We start from the raw sequence: 6,855 nt of genomic DNA, 5'->3' as shown, positions 1-6,855 counted from the left end.
AGTCTGGGCAACATGGCAAAGTTCCGTTTCTACAAAAAATAAGAATATTAGCGGGACCTGGTGGCTCATGCTTATAGTCTTAGCTACTTGGGAGGCTGAGGCTGGAGAATCGCTTGAGCCTGGGAAGCGGATGTTGCAGTGAGCCAAAGCTGTACCACTGCACTCCAGCTTGGGCAACAGAGTGAGACCCTGTTAAAAAAAAATATATATATATGTATATATAGAGAGAGAGAGAATGGATCATGTTACTTAAAAGTGAATAGTACAAAATAAAAGCCTGTATCATCCTTTTGTTTCCTGCATTCCTTCTTAAATGAAGATATGATACGGAGCTCATCATAACTTCATAAACTTGTTTGGCTATGAAACATCTTGAGTTTGTAAGTAATAAAAATAAATAACAGATGGGAAATAAAAAATGAAAAGGCAGATATAAAAGCAACCAACCTTTCTTTACCCCTTTTTCACTGACCTTTTTACCACATCGTTGTACCCTGGGGCCTGCCTTTCTGACACAGGCTTCATAAATGGACTGCTGAACCTGTTAAGGGACAAACCCAGAGAGGGTAAGGAAACCCTGGCAAGGCATTCTAAACGAGAAGAGTAGCTCAGTTCTTAGTACACTTCCTTTAGGGGAATGCAGACTATGAGCACCATTCGGAAAAAATCTCTTTGTTCCCCCTTGCCAGAGTTAAAAAAAAAAAAAAACTATAAAATATATATTATTACAATATATTGATTTAGGGCTCAGAAATTTGTTCAGAGTTCCCGAGGCACTGTCTCTGTGAAAAAAGAGAATCCACCAGATTGAAAGGAATATGCATTTTAAATATAAATGTTATCATGTAATAGGAGCCACTTTCTAGAGGCAATTCAAATGGCACAGCAACTATTTCTTGTACAGACTTGTGAAAGCAGCTGTGGATACTTTGGGATAAATCAGGCTTAGATACAGAATCTACCTTTCAACTATGGCTCATTTGAGGGATGAACATATCTCCTTTTATGCTTAAACCCCAATATGTATTACTACTTCAGTTCTGAACATAATCCTATTACCACTTTGGAGACCTACCTGTGACTGGCAATCATCTTCCAGACTGGCAGGAGGGTCTTCTTGAATAGCAAATGATCCTGAACTGGGTCATCCTGGCTTAGATCAGTCCTATGGGGATAAAACATGAAGAAAAGAGACAGTAACTTCACAAATAATATTCTGTCTCCCCCAGGTGGGTAATGAGGCTTTCTTAAGACATGCTCCTAATTAATACCTGAAGCTTTTTATCTCCCCTTAAGTTATCTGGCCAAGCAGAGTTAGTTATTAATATCTATTGCTTTCTCTTTTAATTTTTTAATTTTATTTTTCTGAGACAGAGTCTTGTTCTGTTGCCCAGGCTGGAGTGCAGTGGCGATCTCAGCTCACTGCAACCTCTGCCTCCCGGGTTCAAGCAATTCTCCTGCCTCAGCCCCCCAAGTAGCTGGGACTAAAGGTGCACACCACCACGCCCAACTAATTTTCATATTTTTCATAGAGACAGGGTTTTGCCATGTTGGCCAGGCTGGGCTCAAACTCCTGGCCTCAAGTGATCCATCTGCCTCAGCCTCCCAAAGTGCTGGGATTACAGGCATGAACCACCATGCCTATCCAATTTTTTTTTTTTGAGACAGGGTCTTGCTCTGTTGCCCAGGCTGAAGTGCAGTAGTGTGATCGTGGCTCACTGCAGCCTCAACCTGCTGGGTTCAAGTGATCCTCCTGCCTCAGCCTCCCAAGTAGCTGGGACTCCAGGCACATGCCACCATACCCTGAAACTAATTTCTGTATTTGTTGTAGAGACAAGGTCCCACTATGTTGCCCAGGCTGGATATCTACTGCTTTCTAATAAAGATTTCATATTTAATCTAAATTCTAAGGTAAGAATGTGGAATTTACCATCCAAGACTGTGAACTGCCATAAGATAAAATGTCTCAGATTGGGCCCAGCGCAGTGGCTCACACCTGTAATCCCAGCACTTTGGGAGGCCGAGGTGGGCGGATCATGAGGTCAGGAGATTGAGACCATCCTGGCCAACACAGTGAAACACCATTTCTACTAAAAATACAAAGAAAACTTAACTGGGCGTGGTGGCGGTTGCCTGTAGTCCTAGCTACTTGGGAGGCTAAGGCAGGAGAATGGTGTGAACCCAGGAGGCGGAGCTTGCAGTGAGCCGAGATTGCGCCACTACACTCCAGCCTGGGTGACAGAGTGAGACTCTGTCTCAAAAAAAAAAAAGTCTCAGATTGCAGATTTCCTGCTGTTTGTACTGTCACAATATGTCATGTTAGCACGCTATTGCTCATACTTAAGGAGTTATAGAAAAGCAAATGAAGGCATTCGTCACCAATCTACATTTTAAACTGTATCCTATTTGTGTACCAAAAATTGAAATCTAGGCTGGGCACAGTGGCTCAGGCCTATAATCCCAGCACTTTGGGAGGCTGAGGTGGGACTACTTGAAGCCAGGAGTTCAAGACCCAGCCTGGGCAACAAAGCGAGACCCTGTCTCTATGAGAAAAAAAAAGAAATCTGCTGTTTAAAAAAAATTATATATGTGTGTGTCTATATATATAATTTTATGTATGTACATAAAATTATATATATGTACATATATAATTATATATATATGCCTGGTTCAGCTGTATATCTTAGACAAAAAAACACTAGAATAATTATTAGTTTTGCCTTACCACAGACAACTAGGTGGATCTGAAATACACTGAAGAAAAAAAAAACAGTTCATACTATATTCTCTCAACAGATGGATCTGACACAGGCCGGAAAAAGAACAATTTATTTATTACCATAACAAAAATAACTTTGCTGGGTATAGTGGCTCATGCCTATAATCTCAGCACTTTGAAAGGCTGAGGCAGGAGAATCACTTGAGGCCAGGAGTCACAGATAAAAACAACTTTGTTTTTCTGCTTTAAAATGTAATTCACTTCATGCCAGATGCCGTGGTTCATTCTTATAATCCCAGGACTTTGGGAGGCCTAGGCAGGGGATCGCTTGAGTCCAGGAGTACAAGACCAGTCTGGGCAATATGAGGAAACCCCGTCTCTAACAAAAATACAAAAAAATCAGCTAGGTGTGGTGGTGCACACCTGTGTTCCCAGCTATTCATGAGGCTGAGGTGAGAAGATCACCTGAGCCCAGAAGGCGTAGGCTGAAGTGAGCCAAGATCACACCATTGCACTCTAACTTGGGCAACAGAGTGAGATCCTACCTCAAAAAAAATAATAATAATTTTTTTTTGGTTTCCTGTTAAAAAGAACAGCCCCCCATTAAGATTTGAAAATGTGTTTTTTAGTCCTATAATTATCTATACAAAGATGAGACAATTATATAAACCAGAGTGTCCAATCTTTTGGCTTCCCTGGGCTACACTGGAAGAAGAAGAATTGTCTTGGACCACACATAAAATACACTAACAATAGCTGATGAGCTGGAAAAGAAAAGAAAAGAAAAAAAAAAGCCAATGCATAAATCTCATAATGTTTTAAGAATTTGTGTTTGGCCCCATTCAAAGCTGTCCTGGGCTGCAGGCTAGGGATTAGACAAGCTTGACATAAACAATCCCCTAAGAGACGTGAAAAAGAAACAAAGATCACAAACTTCAAAATAATTTTTTTTTTTTTTTTGAGACGGAGTCTTGCTCTGTTGCCCAGGCTGGAGTGCAGTAGCGTGATCTCAGCTCACTGCAAGCTCCACCTCCCAGGTTCACACCATCCTTCTGCTGAGGCCTCCCGAGTAGCTGGGACTACAGGCGCCCACCACCACGCACAGCTAATTTTTTGTATTTTTAGTAGAGATGGGGTTTCACCATGTTAGCCAATATGGTCTTGATCTCCTGACCTCGTGATCCACCCTCTTCGGCCTCCCAAAGTGCTGGGATTACAGGCTTGAGCCACCGTGCCCGGCCTTCTTTTTTCTCTTGTTTTGTTTTTTGAGACAGGGTCTTGCTCTGTCACCCAGGCTGTGTAGTAGCACGATCATAGCTCACTGTAACCTTCACCTCCCAAGTTCAAGCAATCCTCCTGCCTTGGCCTCCTGTGTAGCTGGGACTACAGGTGCATGCCCCCACACCCAGTACATTTTGTTTATTTTTTGTAAAGATGAGGTTTCACTATGTTGCCCAGGCTAGTCTCAAAATCCTGAGCTCAAGCAATCCTCCTGCATCAGCCTCCCAAAGTGCTGAGATTACAGATGTGAGCCACTGTGCCTGGCCTAATATTTTTCTTTAAAAAAAAATTTCTTTAAGCCTCTCCCTTGTCTCCTACATCAAAATAATTTTCCATTTCAAGTTCATAAAAGCTATTTTAATATTTTTAAAAAGAGGTATAGTTTGGGCCAGGCACAGTGGCTCATGCCTGTAATGCCAACACTTTAGGAGGCTGAGGTAGGAGGATCACTTGAAACCAGAAGTTCAAGACAAGCCTGGGCAATATAGCAAGGCTGGCCCTGTCTCTACAAAAAATAAAAAATCAGCTGGGTGTGGTGGCCCATGCCCGTATTCCCAGCTACTTGGAAGCCTGAGGTAGGAGGATCCCTTGAGTTTGGGAAGTCAAGCTACAGTGAGTCATGATCGTGCCCATTGCACTCCAGCCTGGGTGATGGAGCTAGACCCTGTCTCTATTAAAGAAAAAAAGCATCATAGTTTGTATATTAGGCATAGTTTGTACAACATTAGCTCCATCACCCAGGCTGGAGTAATACAGATTAGGCTAGAGTACAGTGGCACAATCATGCCTCACTGCAGCCTTGACCTCCTGGGCTCAAGCGATCCTCCCACCTCAGCTTCCAGAGTAGCTGGCAAATGACACCATACCTGGCTAATTTTTTTAAAATTTTTATTTTGTAGAGGCAGGGTCTCCCTATGTTGCCCAGGCTGGTCTCAAAGTCCTGGGATCAAGGGATCCTCCTGCCTTGGCCTCCCAAAGTGCTGGAATTACAGGTGTGAGCCACCACACCTTGCCTTGAAAGACAGTCCTAATACTGATGAAACAGATTTGTTTTATAACAGGAGAGCACATAGACTTCTATTTATATGATGTTAAAATTATACTTAATTAATTATATTTTGGTGTTTTCCAACTGTAATTTTCTTTAACTTATAAAAGTAATCCATTTCATGATTCAAATATGCATAAACAGAAGTATGAATCTTAACAAATTTGGATGAAAGTCTAGGCTTACAGCTTTGAGGAGGTAGCGTGGCTGAAAAGTGTATCCACCAAGGGAGTCTCCTTAATGTTAAAGGCATCATCACACTCGCCTGAAGGGGGCTGGTCTTCCATCTCTGACACATACACTTCACCCTGGTTCTCCCCTTTGGATTCTTGCTGAGCCTCCCCCTAGGAATGCCAGGAAACAGGAAACTTTAGAAGGAGATTTACTTTCTGCATAGTAATTTTTAAATGAAGGCTGCCCGTAAGGTGAGAAGAGGTCAATTATATAAAGCTACAAAAGAAATTAAAGAAAGCTGACTTAACTAGACCTAAGTCAATGAGTTCTTGGTAACAGTCTTGCTGGAGGACTTTGACTGTGTGCCACTCACCTCCACCAAAATGGAAAAGCATTATTTGCCCAATTCTCATTGGATTCTTTAAAAACCATCATGATCACCTGTGGCCCTGGAGTTAACTACTCTAGCTGGCCAGATAGGTTTTTTTTTGTTATTTTTTTTTGAGACAGGGTCTCACTCTGTTGCCCAGGCTGGAGTGCAGTGGCATCATCATGGCTCACTGCAGCCTTGAACTCCTGGGCTCCCCCTGAGACTCCCAAGTAGCTGGAACTACAGGTACATGCCACCATACCTGGCTAATTTGTTTTTTTTTTTTTTTTTTTGTAGAGACTCCCTGTATTGCCCAGACTGGTCTCAAACTCCTGACTCAAGAGATTCTCCTGCCTCAGCCTACCAAAGCACTGGGATTACAGGCATGAGCCACTGCACCCCGCCTGCCAGATAAAAATGATGATGGTATTCTAAATTTTACTTATTGCTTACTATAAGCCAGGCACTGTGCTAAGTGCTTTTCATGAATTATCTCATTTAAACCTCACAGCAAACCCACAAAATAGGGTGCTATTATTGCATTTCTGCAGAGAAAACTGAAGTTCTAAAATGTTCACTAACATGCTTAAGGTAACACAGCTAAAACTGGTGCTCAATCCAGGATTTGGATTCAGGTAGTTTACTTTTCTGGAGTTAGCCTATGTGCTCTAACCACTCTGTTCTACTTCCCTAGGCAGAAGACCAGCAAGAGAGCTGATTTAAGTTACTTTCCTATCTCTTTACTCTCTGTGAGTAGTTCCTGAACTGCACAAATAATAGAGGGAGCTGAAGCCACCTCTGGCTTTCTATTTTCTCCCAGTGGCTTTTCAGCTACTAAGGAGTCTTCTTTGGCTGAAAGCTCTTCAGTCTCTCTGCAGAGCTTCCTTTCTTCTTCGCTAGCTTTAATTTCCCTTCCTTCTTGTCTGGTACCAGATGGAGGGCAGCAGCCTTCACTTGATTCGTTGCTGCTAATGCACAAGGGCTCCATTAAGTAAGCTACCTGCAATCAAAGTTTATTATTAGCTGCAAAGGAACACCAATGAAAATCATCATCCACATATCAACAATGCCACATGCTAACACTGTCACAGTGACTAAGTCTGAGAGGACAAAATAGTTTAATTAATATAATCATCTAAAATCTGCCAAATATATACACAGGCACTGGGCTGGTTGGTGGGGACACTACAATGAACAAGAAAGATACGGTTCTTGCCTCTTTTTTTTTTTTTTTTTTTTTTAGACGGAGTCTTGCTCTGTCGC

The sequence above is a fragment of the Piliocolobus tephrosceles genome, chromosome 4 (assembly GCF_002776525.5).
Source record: "Piliocolobus tephrosceles isolate RC106 chromosome 4, ASM277652v3, whole genome shotgun sequence".
Classification (NCBI taxonomy): Eukaryota; Metazoa; Chordata; class Mammalia; order Primates; family Cercopithecidae; genus Piliocolobus; species Piliocolobus tephrosceles.
This window is presented reverse-complemented; position numbering follows the sequence as displayed.